The following is a 21,886-nucleotide window of genomic DNA, read 5'->3' as shown; positions in this document are numbered from 1 at the left end:
AGATCTCGGAGTTGTCGCCACCTCTGAAAAAGCCAAGCCGATGCTCTTTTGTGTTTTATTACGGGCTCTGTCACTTTGCCTTTTTGCTTGAAGACTGTCCTTGGTTCGAGGTTTCTATATTTTGAAATCGGGTGATTCCCCAGAGGGTTGTATATTTGAATGATCCATGGTCAGTGTTACTAATTTGTTGTGGCTACAAGCTTTCAGCTTCAAACTAATAACACACCTATCACCGTACACATACACATGCTGTAGTACCTCCGGATCACTGATATATATCAGTGCTCCAGATCTTCATTTCTTTATTTACAGACATGACGCAAACACGCACGGATGACTTATGGAAGTATGACATTTCCCAACAAATCCCTCCCGACAGCTCTAAAATAGAAACAATTATTATAGGCTTACCATAGTGAATCAAGGAATGGCAAATACATGGTTTGGAAAACGGACTGTTGGTGTACTTGATCATTAATGAAATTCTTTACATTTCTAACATAAAAAAATCATACATAGTGTAGCTTTAAGTTATTTACTGTTGCATCTTTACATTCTTTTTCCATTAAAATAAAATAAAAAATGTACAGAGTAAAAAATTTAACATTTTTACATTTAAGAATTTTAGGAAATATTTAAAATGATGCTCAATTTCTAGGTCACTAGTCAAATGTAAGCAAATTTGTGGCATTGACCATGTTTAACTCCTGTCTCTGATTTGCTTTAAGTGCACAAAATGGTCTTTGGAACATTCTTAAATCATGCTGGGATAACATGGATCATCACTCTTTAAGTCCATGCCAGATCAATTACATGCTGTCATTAAAGCAAAAGGGGGACTTACAAAATATTCTGGAATTCATGTAAATTTTTTCAAATTCAACTTTGAACTCCTATTGTTGTGTTGATGATACAATTTGTAATGAAAAATTTTATAATTTTCACCAGTGGTCTCAGAATTGTTATTTTCTTCATTTTCTTTCTTTATTTTTTTTTTTTTAATTGCATGTTACATTGCTGCTGGGCAATCAGACAATCAAAATGATCAATTTGCTTCAAACTGGTCCTTCCTACAGAGGTCACTGCTACAGCATACTGACTTTAATCCCACTGGACAGAGACAGCAGGTTGGCTGTGATATGACACCAATCACGAAGGCCATGAATAGGGCTTGAAAGGGCAAAGGCCAAGGCCACAGAAGGACATAACACTTCTCCAGATCTTCCCACTGCAGACAGCATCCAATTACTCCCCTAAATCAATGTGTAAATTTACACCCCTAAATCAATAATCTTCAAGGTGTTCCTTCAAAAATGTGCAGTTTGCTGACCTCCGCCTGCCTCTGATCTCCAATCCACTCCAAGTAGGGCCAATCAGGCCCCTTACCTTGACCCCACATAGGTAATGCACAGAAAGCCATCAACCAAACACTAAAATATGTCACATGTCCACCCCCTCGAGACTGCGTTCCCTCTTACCAGGACATCATCCTCCTGCCCTGAAGACAAGGAACGTTCACTAGCGTTCTCTATTGAGCGGAAAAGTAATTGCCTTTCTTTTGTTTGTTTATGCACTTTCTATTTGTTATTCAGCTTGGACAGTAAAGGCAGCTCTTAGAGTGAAAATGAGTTTTATGTAAGGAGTAATAACCTAAATGGATTTCCTCAGTAGCAGGAAGCCCCATGGCTATTTATCTTCTCCCTCCACTAATTATTCATTACAGCTCAGCCAGAGGAAACTCGTAAAAACACACAGTCAGATAACAGCGCCGAACCGCTCGCAAAATTACTTTCTGCTTTCGCGTCTTAAAAGATTCTCGCACTTCAGTGCATTTCATTCCAGTGGAGCTTCTGGAGGAGACGCCCACCGTAAGCAGTTGATAGCCGAAAAATATTCACAAACACTGATTTGTAAATTCACAATCAGCAACCATCAGTGAGAAATGAACAAAGTGTTTTTTCATCACAAGTGGAAGTTTAATTTGCACATTTTGTGAGAAATTTGTTTCTGAGCAAGCCTGTGGTGCACTTTGGCATTTGCAAATTCTGCAGTCACTGCCATCCACAGTGTATTAATGTATTCACCAGCAAGAGGACAGGGCTACTTTTTTGCTTAGCTCCCAGGGCTCTTATAATGACCCCACATTCATAATTACTCTTCACCTTTGCCTGACTGATGTCACAATGGTGACATTTGTGTCCAGTCATGCCCTTCAGTGGTTGTACTATGACATTCTTTCCAATCACACGAGCCCCAACTCATCCCACAAACCTATCAGCTCACTGCAGAATAGTTGTCACGGTGACAAGAAAACAATAGAGGCAAAGGACTGTCAGGTAACAGACAGAGAAAAAGACAATCTCATTGCCTTCAAAAAGAACAGTCACATTAAAATGTTAATAATTTTAATCATTTAAATGAATTTGGGTCTATGATGTGACACTTATTTTTTGTCCAGATCTGTTTAATTATTTTAAAAATATATATACACCTCTTCTGTGATGAACGTTTTCAGTTTCTGGGTTCAAAGTCATTTTGATATTTGTCTTGGTCTAAAAGTAAAAAATGTCAAGTGGTGTAATCATCAGACAAAAAATCTAAGTCTCATTAAAAGCTGAAATTCTTAAATAAATAAAAAATAAATAAAATAAAAAAATTGCAGAATAACCTTTGATTATTATTATTTTTTTATTAAGCAGTGAAACAATTGTGTTTTACATGATTAAAACTTAAAACTATTAATCAAAAATAAATATTTATGATTAATATTTGAAAAACCTTTGTCCACCAAATCAAAGTCATGTGGTGTGACCAATATGAAGGTTGTCAATTTGTTGTTTATGATGCCAAAAACCATAAAACAGAGAGGACCCCTATAGAACCACAAGATTCAATGTGAAGTCTTAAAAATAAATATCAGATATTTTAACATTTCTATGAAAACAAACATTGTGTTCTCATGTATTCAAGGTGTAAGCAAATTACAGTACTTTAATACCTTTTCCTTGATGGTTACACCACATGGCATTAAGTCATTAAATAATTTTTTTGTAGAAAATGCTACAAATTATTATTATTATTATTATTATTATTATTATTATTATTATTTATGAAACCAAATTGGACACCAAATAAGATTTTTAAAAGAAATCTAATTTTTATCACCTCACAATCTTATTAGTCAATGACCCATTTGGTAAATTCAAGTAAACATTAAAATTATCAAAATTATCTGGGTGAAATGGTGTAGTGTTGAGATCATATATCTCATACTCAATGACAAAAATAAAAATAAGATAAAATACTGGCTACAACCTGTTGAAATTACAGTTGGCATTCAGAACTTAATTCTGTAGTTTTACACTGCTTCAATTTAGATTCAGAAAGAAAGACTATAACACTGAAAAAGTGTTAATATAGCAGAAAATATTAAGTACTTTCTTCATTGACTAAGTTAGTTTAAAGGAATAGTTCACCCAAAAATTAAATTCTCCATTTACTCACACTCATGCCATCCCAGATGTGTATGACTTTCTTTCATCTGCTGAACTCAAATGAAGATTTTTTAGAAAAATTTCTCATCTCTTTTGGTCCATACAATGCAAGTGAATGGGTGCCAAAATTTTGAAGCTCCAAAAATAACATAAGTCAGCATTAAAGTAATACATACTACTCCGGTGTTTTAATCCCTTTTTTCTATAAATTCTCCTCCCTGCTCAGACAATCTCCACTTTAACTTTCACATTCTTCTTCTTGCTTGCATGGTTTCACCATTTGAGATTTACACTGTTTTTATTGTTGATTTTGTTGTTACGTTTGGTATCTTCTTGTTTTGTGAAGACTGAAGTTCATTTTCTACTTAAAAAGACCCTTTCGTTCATCATCAAAAACGCTATCTGTTGATTGTTACAATCATTGTGTTTTGTGCACCAAGTGTTCAGGTCTGCGTGTGCAGCTCGGGATCTTGTTTCTATCGCCATTAAAGCAAGGTAATGTTGCCTAATATACTACATAGCATGCATTAAGGTACCCTGTGGAAGGCATCTGCCATGTGGTACATGACTCAGTAAGTTATAAAATAATTTTAAAAACATGACTTAATTCAGTGCTACATTGCTTGAGTAAAATTTACAAAGAGTGAGTAAAACTGGCTTGAAACAGAGTATTTGCGAGAAAGATTAACTTGAGAATTTCTAATTAAAGCCACCGAGAATTGTGTGTAACCTTTACTTGAAAAAATGTTTGTTAAATTTACTAGCAATTTCTTCGTGAAAACTGTTTCCTAGGTTTTTTGTAAGTAAACTCAACTCAAATTCTTTCAGTGAAAAGCAAATGACTCTTATTACATACAGCAGATGTGCAGTTCCCCAGAATGAATTTCAGCAACAGTCTAACTGGATCAGAGAAACATTGCACCAGATATTTGAGCAGCACAGAGCATTCTTTGTGTCCTTGTTGAAAAAGACGTACTGACAGGATGCTTTTGTTAAAAGAGCCAAGGGCAACATTGATGTGGTAAGGCTGCCATCTAGTGTGACAGATCATCTGATACAAAACCTGTACATCTTGGCCGCATTGTCTTTGAAAAAACATAAATGTTAGGGTCTCTGTAAGCTTGGTCAAATCGGTAATCCTGATAGGTTCTGATAAATAATTTAAAAAAAGCCTACTGCGAAGAGTCGATCAAAGGAGGTGGTTGTGGCAACAGCTGGATTGTGACTGGAGCGTGAATGGTAGGAAGTGCTGTAGATTCCAGAAGTGATCTGGAAATGGAGGATGAAATGTTTGGGATGAATAGTGGAGGTAATGGAAATAACAAATGGAATATAGTGGAAACTCAGAAAAGAAAGAAAAGTTAACTGAAACTGACATTGAAAGGGGAAGAGTAATACAAGGTACTGATGAAATTCGCTTCTGAGTTTGTTAATGCTATCAATCTGTTGAAACTAACCAAAGCGCTTAAAGAAAATATAGGAGAGATTGAAAGCGCCAAGACCTTGAAGGATGGTAAATGGAGAGATGGTTGTTATTTTGTAAAGACAATATACAACAAAAAGCTTGTAACAAAAAGCGGCTCTGGAATTGAAATTTTTGCTTGGACACAAAGTGGAATGCTCAATCCCAGAAGAAAAGAAATGGGTAAGAGGAGTGATAACAGGGATTCCCACTGATGTTTCTGTTGAGAAAATTAAAAGAAGTATAACTGGAGCTGCAGTAACTGACATTAGATAGTTAAAGTGCATTAGAAATAATGAAAAGATGGATAGGCTCTCAGTAATGATACACTTTGATGAGGATAAGTTACCTGACAGAGTATTCCTAGGTTTTGTGAGCTACGTGGTCAGTCCATATGTACCCCCACCGCTGAGATGTTATAAATGCCAAAAGTACGGTTATGTAGCAGCTGTATGTAGAGGTAAACAGAAATGTGCAAGATGTGGAGGTGATAATGAATATGGTAAATGTGGGCAAGGTGTAAATCCTAAGTGTTGCACCTGTGGAGGCGATCACAGTGCGGGATATAGAGGGTGTCAGGTGAGAAAAAATGCATTGAAAGTTCAAAATGCCAGAGTAGCGGAAGGATTATAATATGCTGAGGCTATAAAAAAGTTGAGCAGATCTCTAAAGTGAGAGAAATTAGGGCAACATCATCCCAGCAAAGTATGGATAATTTTCAAGATGGAATAAAAGAGAACTCAATAAATGTTGACAAAGTGGCATTGTAACATTTATGGCAGAAGTGGTAAATTGTTCCGGACAAACTGAAAGCAGGACGGAAAGAATAAAAATCATTATCAGAGCAGCTGAAAAGTACTTGGAGATAGAGGGAGTTACTGTGGATATGATAAACGAGAAGCTTAAGGTGAAAACTGTAAACACTCAGTCAACATGTGTTGGTTCATAATGGTGCTGACAATCCTGCAGTGGAATGCAAGAAGTTTAAGTGCAAATGGACAAGAATGTAAGAAATTCATTTCTAGCCAAGAAAATAGTCCTGACATAGTATGTGTGCAAGAAACCTGGCTTAAACCACAGTTAAATTTTTGATTACAGGGATATATTACAATACGTAGAGATAGAAAAAGAGGAAATGGTGGAAAATTAGATTGTGTCAAAACTAAAATTATAAAAACCACATTCCAACATTAGTGCAACAATCAACCCCAGAACTTTCCCTAGAACAAAACAAACAGAAAAAAGAAAAACGTGCGAATTAACCCCGGTCACGACAGCACCAACCAGCATCCATCCCTCAGTCCATGTATACCTACGAGAGTCCCCGCAATAACTTTGCCGTTGGATTGCTCAAGTCCAGTGCTTCTATACAAAAATATGTCAAACAAAATTACACAACAGAAGATAATCTATAAAACAAACTCCAGATCATAATCGGAATAAACAAAAAACATGTAGATTCATCCACTTAATTGTCTCGAAGGTGTGTGCCTCCACAAAACAAACTCCAGCCGCTAGTGGAACCAGCACAAAAAAAATGGCCATTCAGTTCTTCGGGCAGTCAAACTCACTCCAATGTCCTGCAAGAAATATTCAACAAAACCAACTCCAGCCAACAGGAGGCATAAGCACCCAAAATGAGCAGATTCATCCACAAGCTGTCCCGAAGAAATGATATTACACAAAACAAACTCCAGCTGCTAGGTGGAACAGCACAAAAAGAAATGAAAAAGGTGCCCAGTTTCCTCGAACAGTCAAGAGAATGTTCAGTGAGTCGGTCCACTAGGCGGCAACATGAAAATCACCAAATGGCTTACTCCAATGTTTTTATGAAGGACAGTGCTTGCTGTGGGCATGTAAATTCTCTACGTCCATTTTTAGTATCTATTCTAAGCAAGAGCAAAAGCGATCTTCCATTGATGTAAGAGTTTCTTGTATTCCCTGAATCATTCACGTTTCTCTCTTGTCGATTTTCGCAAAGTCTGGGAACAAGAAAATGTTGTGGTCCTTCCAAGAAATCTTTCCTTTACTCCTTGCCTCGCATAACACGAGATCTTTATCAGATGATCTCAGAAATTTGGCCAGAATTGATCGGGGCCTGTCTCCCTCCATGGATCTCCGAGCCGGGACTCTGTGAGCTCGCTCTATTTCCAGCTTATGGCCTGTTATGTTGAGCAGACTCAGGAAGAGCTCGTCTAGGAATTTCACCATATCTCTGCCTTCCTCATGCTCAGGAATTCCAACAATTTGGACGTTGTTTCGTCGATTACGATTCTCCAGATCCTCCAGTTTTTCCTAAACATGTTGCAAGTCTGTCTTGGTTGATAGTGGATTAGCAGCTAACTCCCTCTCCGATGACTCCAGATAATCAATCCATTTTTTTGACGTCCGACAATCCTGTAACCAACTCAGAGAATTTCACCTACATGGAAGTGATCGATCAACGTATTACAGCCAAATCCTCCAAGTCTGCAACAACCTTCATCAGCTTTGCCGACACGTTCATCAATTTACGCCGGATTTCTTTCTTTTCACCATCTGAATTGAATCCGGGGCTTCCGGCCTGCCACTGTGGGGAATCAGCTTGAGCATGTAAGTGTCTTTTAATGTCTCTTGAGCTCGAGGATTTTGAATTTTTAGACATATTGTCTTCCTAGAACTGTTAAGAATCAGGGTGTATCGAATCTCACCGGTTTATGACAGGAATAGCATTAAAACTAGCAAAGTGCGCAGAGCTCGCCATTCACACGTCCGCTCCTTGCATGGCGCCACCGAAGGAGGGTCTCTTAATGAAACTGGATAGAATGGGAATCAATGGGAGAATGTACAAATGGATCATGAGCTTCTTGTTCAGTAGAACTATACAAGTAAGTGTGGGGTCTGCGTATTCCCTGATATACCCAATAGAGAATGGAACTCCACAAGGAAGGGTTTACAGCCCTATTCTCTTTAATATAATGATTAATGACATTTTCTCTCAGATAGACATTGGAATAGGGAGATCATTATATGCAGATGATGGAGCTTTATGGAAGAGGGGGCACAATGTTACATATGTGGTGAAGAGTATGCAGACTGCTGTAAATAAGGTTGAGAACTGGGCTAATATTTGGGGTTTTCGCTTGTCAGTTGTAAAAACACAAGTGATTTGCTTCTCAAAAAGGAAAACTAATCCCACAGTGAATATTAATATGTATGGACATCAGCTGGAACAAGTATCTCTGGGTATGTGGATGGATTCAAAATTGACCTTTGGAGTGCATATCAAGAAACTGATAGATAAATGTGAAAAAGGAATAAATGTACTGAGGAGCTTGGCAGGAGTTGAATGGGGGGCAAGTCGTCAGTCACTTAGAAGTATATATTGTGCAATGATCATATCAGCTATAGATTATGGCAGTATGGTGTACAGTTCTGCATTTATAACATGGCTTAAAAAGGTTGAGGCAATACAATCACAAGCACTACGAATATGCTGTGGAGCGTTTTGAACAGTGTCATCTTTACAAGTGGAGATGGGGGAAATGCCTCTAGAAATCCATAGGCTTAAATTAAGGATGAGATATTAGACTGCTGTAAAGGGTCATTTGGAAAGTCATCCAGTTAAAAAAGTACTGAAAGATTGTTGGGAATATGAGTACAAAAAAACAAACAAGCTTTGCATGGATAGTAAGGAGGCACAGAGTATGGGATTGAATGATGTTGAAATTGCCCCTTCTGTGGTTGTGCCAGCAATACCTCCTTTGCTCTTCCCAATGCCTGTAATTGACCTCCATGTACATGAAGAAATACTTAACAAGGAAATGAAAGTGCCAATAGATATACAGTTGAAGTCAGAAGTTTACATACACTTAAGTTGAAGCCATTAAAACTCATTTTTTAACCACTCCACAGATTTCATATTAGCAAACTATAGTTTTGGCAAGTCATTTAGGACATCTACTTTGTGCATGACACAAGTAATCTTTCCAACAATTGTTTACAGACAGATTGTTTCACTTTTAATTGACTATATCACAATTCCAATGGGTCAGAAGTTTACATACACTAAGTGAACTGTGCCTTTAAACAGCTTGGAAAATTCCAGACAATAATGTCAAGCTTTTAGACAATTAGCCATTTAGTTTCTGATAGGCTAACTGTAGTCAATTGGAGGTGTACCTGTGGATGTATTTTAAGGCCTACCTTCAAATTTAGTGTCTCTTTGCTTGACATCATGGGAAAATCAAAAGAAATCAGCCAAGACCTCAGAAAAAAAATGTGGACCTCCACAAATCTGGTTCATCCTTGGGAGCAGTTTCCAAATGCCTGAAGGTACCACATTCATCTGTACAAGCAATAGTATGCAAGTATAAACACCATGGGACTACGCAGCCATCCTACCGCTCAGGAAGGAGACGCATTCTGTCGCCTAGAGATGAACATAGTTTGGTGCAAAAAGTGCAAATCAATCCCAGAACAACAGTATCTATATAAGTATCTATATCCACAGTAAAAACGAGTCCTATATTGACATAACCTGAAAGGCTGCTCAGCAAGAAAGAAACCACTGCCATAAAAAAGCCAGACTACAGTTTGCAAGTGCACATGGGGACAAATATCTTACTTTTTGGAGAAATGTCCTCTGGTCTGATGAAACAAAATTATTTGGCCATAATGACCATCGTTATGTTTGGAGGAAAAAGGGTGAGGCTTGCAAGCCGAAGAACATCATCCAAACCGTGAAGCATGGGGGTGGCAGCGTCATGTTGTGGGGGTGCTTTGCTGCAGGAGGGACTGGTGCACTTCACAAAACAGATGGCATCATGAGGAAGGAAAATGATGTGGATATATTGAAGCAACATCTCAAGACACCAGCCAGGAAGTTAAAGCTCGATCGCAAATGGGTCTTCCAAATGGATAATGACCCCAAGCATACCTTCAAAATTGTGGCAAAATGGCTTAAGGACAATAAAGTCAAGGTATTGGAGTGGCCATCACAAAATAACATCACAAAAATAAATCGTTCTCTCTACTATTATTCTGACATTTCACATTCTTTAAATAAATAGTGATCCTAACTGACCTAAGACAGGGAATGTTTTCTACGATTAAATGTCAGGAATTGTGAAAAACTGAGTTAAAATGTATTTGGTGTATGTAAACTTCTGACTTCAACTGTACACCTTATATGCTCAGACTGTATGTTAAAACATTAACTCATTTCCTTTGTATGTCTTATACAAGAGTTTATGTGAACTCTTCACCTCAAGAGGCTTTAGAGTTTGAGCAGGAGGCCTTAGGGTATGGGTTTTATGCTATTGTTTAAGCTATGTACAACCGAGGCTCACCAACACACATATCTTGCAGAGACCAGAAATTTACGACTACTTTTTAACACAAAATACTGTACGTAAGGGGGTCTGTTTGCTACCTTTCAACTCAACCACGGTTTTTGCACCTCAATAGGTCATAACGACACCTTAATTTATTGCTTAACATCATGCAAAATTTTTGCACCTAAAAAGGAAGTGCTTTTTGGCACATACACACAAAAATGGTATAAAGACCCTAACGAATCTTTGGGTGGCAGCCTAACCTCTCTGCTCTTTTGCTCTCTGCGTCTGACTCCTACTTTGAGGCCTCAGCTCAACTCGATTCATACATTTCTCATTTACTCAGCTTATTTCATTAAATGAGACAAGATCTGTACTATTAATATTGTTCCAGTACTTAGTCCACAGGAATATCTTTAGATTTATTTACTCAACATTTATAATCAAACATTTTATTTCTGTATTATTGCATTTATTCAATATTAATTTTTTATATTAATTTTATTTCATTTATTATTTTTTACAAATTGAAGTTGTTACAAATCATCTGAGCTGAGTGAAATCACTTCATCTGCTAGATCACTCTGCACCAGAAATGAACATAATTTCATTAATGAGTGAGTACACCAACAACCCCTCTTCCAAACCATGTTTTTGCCTTACCCCAATTCACTTCGATAAGTCTACAATAGAGATTTTTATTTAGAGCTGTTGGGATGGATTTGGGGTGAAATCGCAGGCATACATCATTCGTCCTTGTGTGTTTATGTCATGTCCGTAAGCTCAGAAAGAAATTCCGGCTGTGGAAAAAGTGGAAAGCGAGTGCAACAGCTGTTCCACAGTGGCGTGAAATTGCTCTCCTCATGGTTTTTTAACTGTTTGGTGAAGTTCGGTGAATGAATCGAATGTTTAAATTTTTTCCGGTGAAGTTTCTGTTACATGTTTAGTAATATTCATGATTTCTTAGTATTTTATAACATTGCTGCACTTTCGAGATTCCCAAACTGTGTATCTCTCTAAGTATGTGTGTGGTGCTGTTTTTTTACCTCTTAAATTGATATGTGTAGTACAATACAAACACTTATGTGTATGGTGTAGTGGATAAAACACTTTAATAATCATATTAAAATATAATTAAGAGTGTTGTTTATCGTCCTCCAAGTAAGTAATATCTGTTATAAATGTTTAAGCTTCTAGTCGGGTCTAGTCGCGGCATCCTCCACCATATTCTCCCCGTCGATGTAAACACAGAGAAGGTGCGCAACGGTTAAATCCATCCGTGTAGCGCATGGTGATTGAGTGCAAATGTCCACCCGGAGGTTGTAGAACCCTGCAAAGGCCGGGGCAGGATGTGCCGGATAGCCTCCGTCTGCTGCTTCACCGCCGAGAACTGCTGGGCAAAGTCCTCGACGGTGTCGCTGAATAGGCCAGCCTGGGAAATGGGGGCAGCAAGAAACCGTGTCTTGTCGGCCTCACCCATCTCGACCAGGTTGAGCCAAAGGTGGCGCTCCTGGACCACTAATGTGGCCATCGTCCGCCCGAGAGACCGCGCCGTGACCTTCGTCGCTCGGAGAGATCCAGCAGAGGTGAACGAACAATAGAATTCAGCTCAGTGAGCATGACCGTTCAGCTCCGAAGAGAAAATCTGAAAAGTGGTTGCATACCAGCTCCTTTTATACCCGTATGTTCGGGGGAGTGGCATGCAAATACCACTCGCCAATTTTCATTGGCCTTTTATCAAAGACCAGAGGTGTCTCGGGCTCCCAAGTGTGACCCCTAGTGTCACTACATCGACACAACGTCGAGTGAGTGACAGATAGGGAGCTCTAAAATCAAAACAGTAATTTTGAATGATAGCTTACTAACTTGTTAGGTTGCTTTTATTTTTAACAGTTCAGTTTCTCACATTTACATTTTTATTTATAATTTTTACATTTATTGCTTGTTTCAGTTTTATTGTCTTTTGCATCTTATTTGATTGTTCATAATATTATGTTTATTGCTTGTTTTTGTAATATTAATGTTTCCATTAGATATTTTCTATTTGAATATTTCACTTTTTTTTAGATAATGTTTTATTTTTTAATGTTGAACAATTTTTATGCTTTTTGCTTGCTTTTGTTATATTCCTTTATATATTTTCATACTTGTGTAAAGATATGAGTGTGTATTCTTTTTTTTCTGGAGTTGATCTGGATATTGGCTTTTGGGCCAGTGTTGGACCGTAATTCCATGCGGTATGTGGGCCAAACTCTCAGACGGAATGCAGCCAGATTCTGACAAAAATAATTTAGCTATCTGGGATGTTTGGCAGATCAGGCATAAACAACTAAATTACAGCTATTTTTGTTCCTCGTTGTGTTCTTCTGTAATTATTGCGATAATTTGACATTTGTGTATTGTGTATATAATGTGGTTGTTTACAGCAAATGTCTAAAGGGCACCACAATGCAAATGCACTCTTTTAATATACACTACCAGTCAGAAGTTTAGGGTCACTTACTTATTATTTATTTAAAAAAAAAAAATCTTCACGTTTTAGAATAATAGTAAAGTCATCTAAACTATGTAATAGCAGAAATGGAACTGGAAATTATAATGTGACTATAAAAATCCAAAATAAATCAAAACTATGTTATATTTTAGCATCTTCAAAGCAGCCACCCTTTGCCTAGAATTTGCAGAAATTGACTTTTTTTTTTTTTCACGATTAAAATTTTTATTGATTCAACTATTAGAAAGGAACAGCAAAACATATATATACAGAATCAATATTTAACCCTAACTATCCCCCCCCCCCAAAACAGGTCTAGACTCCCCAGTCTTCTGGATATCCCCTCCTCAAGAGCTGCCACTCTGGCCACCTCTGAACACCACTCCTGAAATGGAGGCGCTTCAGCCGACTTCCAACTCCTTAAAATAGTCTGTCTGGCAATCATAATACTAGTTAGCACCCAGTTTTTCACGTGCTTATTCTCCAAATTAATAACTGCCCCATCTCCTAGGATACAGAGTCTGGGACAGAATAAAATTTGAGAGGCCAAAACCTCACACATTAAACTCTGAATCCTCAACCAGAACTCTTGAATCTTAACACATCCCCAAAAGGTATGGGTTGTGTCTCCATCTTCTGACTGACATCGCCAGCAGGTGTGTCTTTAAGACCAAGCCTATGCAATCTAGAGGGGGTCCAATAGACTATGTAAAATCTTAAATTGCATAAGGAAAACCCTTGCATCTCTAGATGCAGATTTGACGTTTTTTAGAATCCTAGCCCACACTCCCTCCCCAATACAAAATTTAGATCTTTCTCCCATAATCAATTAAGAGAAGCTGAAGTTCCGTCCCCCAGACACTGAATCAGCAGGGAGTAATACATCGTTGCCACATGACCTTTTCCAAAAGCAGTAATCATCACCCCCAGAGTATCTGCCACTTTAGAGGGGTGTAAACCGCTCCCAAAAACAGTACAGAGCAGGTGGTGCAACTGTAAATACTTATAGAACTGAGATCTGGGAATCCCAAAAAGTTGAACCAAATTTTGAAAGGATCTCAACACTCCACTCTCATATACTGCAGGTCACCGAGTGTAGTAACCTCCCTCCCAATCCATTCTGACCAGCAAAAAGGGGACTTGTTGATGCATAATTTGGGGTTCAGCCATATGCTCGAGGCAACATTTAAAAAAATGTCAGAATTAAACAGTCTGGATACTTTTGTCCATACCAAGTTCAAATGCGAGATAAAGGGATGTAACTTCTTCCATTAATTTGATAGAAAGTCTCTGCGATGGTGAAATAGGAGCAAGAGCTTCCTGTTCTATACAGAACCAGGGAGGGGCGCTTTCAGGTGGAAGCGATCAATGAGCCAAATGTCTGAGACCAAATGCATAATAATAAAATAAGGTCTTGGGTAGGCCTAGCCCACCTTTGTCAATCGGCCTATATAACTTATTGAAATGTAATTTGAGATGCTTACCATTCCAAATGAAGGACTTCGCTATGCTATCAAATTGCTTGAAATAAGAGAGGGGGACATCTATAGGGAGAGACTGCAGCAAGTCATTGAATTTTGGAATACAATTCATTTTAATAACATTAAATTTCCCGATCATAGATAAATGTAATGAAGCCCACCTGTCCACATCACTCGAAAACCGTTTTATTAAGGGGTCAAAATTAACTCTAACTAAATCACACAATTTTGCTGGGAATAAAATGCCCAAATACTTAATGCCCTGTTTGGGCCACTGGAAAGTGCCCGGCTGGAAAGCCGTTACTGGGCAGTATGCTGTCAAAGCCAAAGCTTCGGATTTAGACCAATTGACTTTGTATCCTGAAAACTTTCTGTGGAGGCAAGGCATAGATCTAGTAGGGTCAGAGATGAATAATAAAATATCATCTGCGTAAAGCAAAAGTTTATGTGCCATACCTCCCGCCACCACCCCTGGAAAATCGTCCTCCTTTCTTATCACAGCTGCTAATGGTTCCAGGGCAAGACAGAACAATAACAGAACAATAATGGGGAAAGAGGGCAACCCTGCCAAGTGCCCCTATTCAAAGTAAAATAATCTGAAATTAATCCATTTGATTGTACTGCTGCTACAGGGTATCTGTAAAGTAACTTAATCCAACCAATAAATGTACTCCCGAACCCGTATATTTCCAAAATCTTAAAAAGATAATCCCATTCTACCATATCAAATGCCTTTTCGGCGTCAAGTGAGATGGCAGCGACCGGAGTCTGATCATTCACCATTGACCACATGATATTGATGAAACGCCTAATGTTATCAGAAGAGCTGATAATAATCCCCACCTGATCTATATGTATATGAGATGTCATAACTTTACTTAATCGGTTAGCCAAAATTTTTGACAACATTTTTACATTTAGCTGGATCAGGGAAATTGGATGGTAACTCTTACACTTGCTTGGTTCTTTGTCCTTTTTAAGAATCAGACTGATCCGGGCTTGCATCATGGTTGATGGAAGCTTTCCATTCTTTAATGATACCATATAAACTTCTAACAAAAGTGGAGCCAATTCTGTAGCATAAGATCTAAAAAATTCAGCGGCAAAACCGTCTGGCCCAGGAGCTTTGCCTGAAAGCAAGGCCTTAATTACCTCGTCAAGCTCCTCCAAGTTTATCTCAGAATCAAGATAATTTTTTTGCTCAGTCGTCAGTTTAGGGAGTTCTAGTGGTTCCACAAATTTTCTTAGATCTTCATCAGTAGACGTAGACGTGGAACTATAGAGATCAAAATAGAATTCTTTAAAAGCATTATTAATATCAATGGCCGAGGAAAAAATTTCACCACCAGCAGATTTCACTGAGGGAATGGTAGAAAAAGACTCTCTCTGTTTTATATATCTTGCCAGAAGTTTCCTGCTTTGTTCCCTGACTCAAAGTATGACTGCCTTGCCCTGAACAACCAAAACTCCACTTTCCGCAACAAAATAGTATTAAATCTGTATTTCAATTGGGTCAATTTTCTGAGGCCATCAGATGACATTCGGCGCTACAGCTCTGCCTCGACACTTTTAATATTCCCTTCCAACTCCACGAGTTCACGTGCTTTGGATTTTTTGGTGAATGAGGCATATTGTATGATCCGAACCATAAGAACCGCCTTAAGTGCCTCCCAAGCCACGCCTACAGAGGATACTGACGACCAGTTGGTCTCCATCTAAACATTGATTTCAGTCTTTAACATTTGTTGGAAATCAGGATTTTGCAAAAGGAATACATTAAAGCGCCAACTATATAATTTCTTTTTCTCTGTAGGTGGCAACATCTCTAAACTCAGCAGGGCGTGATCTGAGACTAGGATGTTTCCAATTGAGCAGTCAGCAACAGATGAAATGAGGAATTTAGATATTTAAAAAAAAAATCTATTCTAGAATAAATATTATGAACCGATGAAGAAAAAATGTATAGTCCCTACCAGATGGGTTCAAAAGTCACCAGATATCTGCAAGACCAAGATTTTTACACATCCTGTGAAGCGTCAATGTTGCTCTAGCGGGCTTACACACTTTTGCTTCACTATGTTCAAGGATTGAGTCCATCAATAAATTAAAGTCTCCTCCCAATATTATATCATGAGTGGTGCCAGCAGCTTGCAACATCCCTTCAAGATCTATAAAAAAGCCCTGATCATCAGCGTTAGGTGCGTAAATATTTGCCAAAATCAACCTTTGCCCCTGAATGTCTGCTAAAACAATAATGACTCTTCCTATTTTATCTTTAATCTGTTTGAGAAATTTGAATTGTAAATGTTTATTTATCAATATAATGACCCCCCTGCTCTTACTTGAGCGAGCACTAAAAAAAACATGTCCACCCCATATCTTCCCAAATTTTTCAGCTTCCTGTGGGGAAAGATGCGTTTCTTGAAGAAACACTATATCATATTTCTTGTGCTTAAGAAAAGAAATAACCTTCCCTCTTTTTATGGGGTGCCCCAATCCATTTATATTCCATGTGGGGAGAGATAATCCACTCATACTAACATTTGACATATTGATATAATAAAAAAAAATACATTGTGTGTCAAAAGCAAGATTATACAGACCACATTCCCCATTAATGCAACAATCAAACCCCGAACTTCCCCCCGAACAAAACAAACAGAAAAAAGAAAAATGTGTGCATTAACCCAGCGCAAGGCAACACCAACCGGCGTCAATCCCTCTAAACTCAGATGGTCCATGTACGCCTATGAGAGCCCCCGCGACAACTTTGCCGTCGGATTGCTCAAGTCCGGTGCTCTGTGAGCTCGCTCGAATTCCAGTTTATGCCCTGTTATGTCGAGCAGACTCGGGAAGAGCTCGTCCAGGAATTTCACCATATCTCTGCCCTCTTCATACTCAGGAATTCCAACAATTCGTATTTTGTTCCTTCGATTCCTATTTTCGAGATCTTACAGTTTTTCCAAAATGCATTCCAAGTCTGTTTTGGATGCAGGCGGATTAGCAGATAATTCCCTTTCCGATGACTCCAGATAATCGATTCGTTTCTCAACATCTGTCACTCTTGTGACCAACTCAGAGAATTTGTTTCCATCGCCGTAATCGATCAACGTATTACAGCAAGATCCTCCAAGTCAGCAACAACCTTCATCAGCATCACCGAGATGTTGGACAGTTGACGCTGGATTTCTTCTCCCGACGTGCTGTCCAAATCGAGTCCCCGGCTCACAAGGCCGCCAGAGGTTTCAACTTGAGCACGTAAGTGTCTTTTAATGTCTCCAGAGTCTGAGGATTTTGACTTCTTTGCCATGGTTACCTCAAAGAGCAAATATGTAACTGGGTGTATCGAATCTCACCGGTTATAATATGAAAATAATTTTTAAAAAAAACAGCAAAGTGCTCAGAGCTAGCTGCTCACATGTCTGCTTCTCGCATGGCATCACGTGACCTCCCCTCTCAACCAACTTCTTGAGGAATTACCCTGGGATGCTTTTTAAACAGTATCAAAGGAGTTCCCATCTATGCCTGGCACTTATTGGCTGCTTTTATTTATTATTCGTTCAAAGTCATCCATTTAAAAAAAAAAAATAAGAAAAATTAAAAATACAATTTTAGTTTTGTAATGAAATCAATTAAAATGTTGGCACAATTATATTTTTGTCTACAAAACTCATTTAAAACATTTAAGAATATGCCTTTGGATCAAATTTTGTTTTTTGTTTTTTTTGGATTTTCCCCTTTTTTACCCAATTTGGAATGCCCAATTCCCAGTGCACTTTTAAGTCCTTGTGGTCATGAAGTGATTTGCCTCAATCCAGGTGATGCACATTATCATGTAGCTTGTTGAGCATGTTGCCATGGAGACATAGCGTGTGTGGAGGCTTCATGCCATCCACCATGGCATCTGTGCTCAACTCACCACTTGCCCCACCGAGAACGAACCACATTATGGCGACCATGAGGAGGTTACCCCATGTGACTCTACCCTCCCTAGCAACCAAGTTGCTTAGGAGACCTGGCTGGAGTCACTCAGCCTGGGATTCAAACTAGCAAACTAGTGAACTCCAGGGGTGGTAGGCAGCATCTTTTACCACTGAGCCACCCAGGTCCCCCAGATTGAAAGGTTTTTAAGATCATGAGAAACATTCAGTCAAGTGACCCCAAACTTTTGAACAGCAGTGTACATCCTCTGAAAAATGGTCTTAGCACCTTATTGCAATTTTACTTTGTAAATGTTTGCCTATCTTTGGTTGTAAAGATGTTTTCATGTTTAATCTGGAGACATTACTTTTTTCTGCAATGAGAAGCAATGAGAAGCAATGCATTTCTTTAGAATATGACCTTCACACAATTTACGATCAGAAGGCAATCCATTTAAGGCGTTTGTGTGGAAAATATGTAGTTGTTATAGTCAATATTAAATGCATAAAATGTTGATGTGTTGTTCTAATGACACATTCTTTATTATCTTGCAATGATGCAGGAAGACAGACCAATTAATTGGGGTTGATAGAATGTCATCATCGACAGCAACATGTCAAATACACCTTGATTTGCCATTGTTTCCACAGAAGACATCAATGATACCTTTATGTTGTGTGTTAGAATATTTGGAGATAAATATCCTTTTACACAGGACACAATATGTGGATTTCAGTTAATTTGGGTATATTTCATTTCCCTTACGACTCAGTACACTTGACATTGCGTTTATTAATGCATATGGGAGGGCCTTCTTACACGACCTAGTTGAAACCTCTCTACATTAATGCCAAAATTCTAAAATTGGCTATGGTGTTTGAGCCCCGCCTGTTTTGGCGCGAAACTGTCCACTATAAAAACAGGTGCATAAACACCATTTCCTCAGAATTTCTTCCTTCAAGACTGTGATCATCTATTGTCTAGACGCCCTCTACCTTCGCCGTCGATATACACAAGTCAGCAGGTGGAATATTCGCAGGAACACTTTCCGCTCCCCTGCAGTGCTCTGGCGAACATCACACCGCCTGTCTGCTTGACGCTTCGCTGGTGAATGGGCCTCAGCATCCTGATTCCCCGTAGTGCTTCGGCAGGGTTTGTGTATCCTTGCAAATCAATTGTGTATTGTATATTGTGTGATATAAATATAAATATATATTTGTTTATATATTTATATATCTAAAAGGGTCACTTATTTGTTTGCGTCTTTTTAAAGATGCCGTTCCGTAAGTGTTCCTTGTGCGAGAAGCACATCCTGCCATCAGATCAGCATGAGAGCTGCATTTACTGTCTGGGCCATGCCCACGCAGAGACATTTCTAATGGAGACTGTCCTCTCTGTGAAGGCATGAGTCTCAAGATGCTTCGCTCACGAATCACCCTTGTTCTGAGGGACGATTCAGCCTCACGCGCCCTGGCTGTCTTTCTAGCTTTGAGAGCTTTTCATTCTGATATTGTGAATCACCACATTCTGATTCATTCAGACAACACAACAGTAGCAGCTTATATATTTTGCCATGACATGCTGGTCCACGTATGGCCGGTGAAACGCAAATATGCATTTCCCCCGGAATGCCTGATACACTCTGTCATGTGCAGAGTCCAAGAGGACAAGGAGATGATTGTATTAGTTGTGCTGAAATGGCCCAATCTGCCATGGTTTCCGGAAATGACAGAGATGCTGTACAGCTCGCAAGGCACAATCTGGCATCCCCAGCCCAAGCTGTGGAACCTGCATGTGTGGCCCCTGAACGGAGAGTGCTAAATGCACCAGAATTGACACATTCAGTCATGAACACCATTTTACAGGCCAGAGCACCGTCCATGAGACGCCTCTACGTGCTACATGAGATGTGTTCACTGACTGGTGTCTCTCACATGGCAAAGACACAGTAAACTGCCCCATACATGAAATTCTCGTATCTCTTAAAGAGTGATTAGATGCAGGACTCACTCCGTCAACCCTCAAAGTGTATGTGGTGACTATATCTGTGTATCATGCACATGAAGCCGGCGCCACTATAGGCAAGCATGATTTAATCATAAAGTTCCTTAAAGAAGCAAGATGATTAAAACCACCTCGTCCGACTACAGTTCCGGGCCCCCCTTCGAGCCTTTGGACTCTGTTGATTTGCGCATGCTCTCCGTTAAGACCGTAATCCAGAGACATTCAAAGAGCTCCACACTGCTACAGACTTAGCGCTGCATGCCACGAAAGTCACTGCTCAGGCCATCGGCAAGTCCATGGGCAACCTGGCAGTTCTGGATCGACGTATATGGCTGACCTTCGCAGAAATGAGTGATAAGGAAAAAGCCACTCTGTTGGATGCTCCAGTGTCTCCAGCCGGCCTCTTTGGGGGCTCTGTGAATAAGTTTGCTGAGCGTTACATCATGACTCAGCAGCAGTCACATGCTATGAGACACTTCATGCCCAAATGGAGTACATCATAGCTGGTTCGCCCTCGCTCTGTTTCGAGCCAGCGCCCGACTTAAAGCCCCATACCTGCTGTCTCACCAGCACCTACGTATCAGCGGCCCCGTACTGGTGGGGGAAACACCCTCATGCAGCAAAAGTGCTCCTGATGGGCACAACCCTTTGAAGCGGAAAGCAGAGCCCACGGTTCCCTTCGGGTCTGCTTCAAAAAAGGCTCGATTGGAGACACAAAACACTGTTCCCCATCTCCCCACTGCAGTTTGTCGGGAAAGGAATATTGTTGTTCAAAATGTTGTTCAGTGTTTTTTTTTCTGTGTCTCACATTAATCACATGCAATAAAGTTTGCACATTTATATCTTGTAAAGAATTACAAAGATTGAAAAAAGAATACAGCGCTCACTGCACATGCACAACATGCTTACTCTTTTCAATAAAGGGTTTCCGACTTCAAAGCCCACACATTATGCGCAACCGCTTCCCAATGGTGAGCAGTGCATTATATCTTGTAATGAATTACAAATATTGAGAAAAGATTACAGCGCTCGTTGCACATGCACAACACACTTACTCTTTTCAATAAAGGGCTTTCCCTCTTCAAAGCCTCATATTATGCGCAACCACTTACCAATGGTGAGAGCAGCATTATATCATGTTATGAACATACCAAATTGCCCTCTGTCCCGTTTCGCAGAAGTGTGGCGAGCTTTTACTGGCATTCCGACTGGGTGCTAAAAAAATTATCGAACATGGTTAAACGATCCAATTTACACATCAGCCGCACCATTTCAATGGTGTTCTGTCTTCCACGGTTCCGTCCGAAGACGTGCCAGTGTTACGAGCCGAATTACACAATCTTCTCGCAAAGAACACGAAAGAAGTTATTTCATATGAATTAATAAGCCTGCTGTTCCACTGTGTGAATGCATGGCAAGTCCTCACAGATGTGTCAGAGCTGGTGTTTACAACAATCGAGCTCAATCTGTGGTCTGACCACACGATATACCGGTGTTGCGTGCACAGATTGCGACACACACGGCGGGATTTACAGCCGTTAATTCCTCATTCTGGAGAAGGATGGCAGGCTTCGGCCCATTCTTCTGAGACGCTTGAATCGCGCGCTAGCGACGCGTCCATTCATAATGTTAACTCAGAAACAGATCTCACATCCGTTTTCAGGACTGATTTGTGTCAATAGATCTGAAGGACGCAAACTTCATGTACCAATTGC

The sequence above is a fragment of the Myxocyprinus asiaticus genome, chromosome 33 (assembly GCF_019703515.2).
Source record: "Myxocyprinus asiaticus isolate MX2 ecotype Aquarium Trade chromosome 33, UBuf_Myxa_2, whole genome shotgun sequence".
NCBI lineage: Eukaryota > Metazoa > Chordata > Actinopteri > Cypriniformes > Catostomidae > Myxocyprinus > Myxocyprinus asiaticus.
This window is presented reverse-complemented; position numbering follows the sequence as displayed.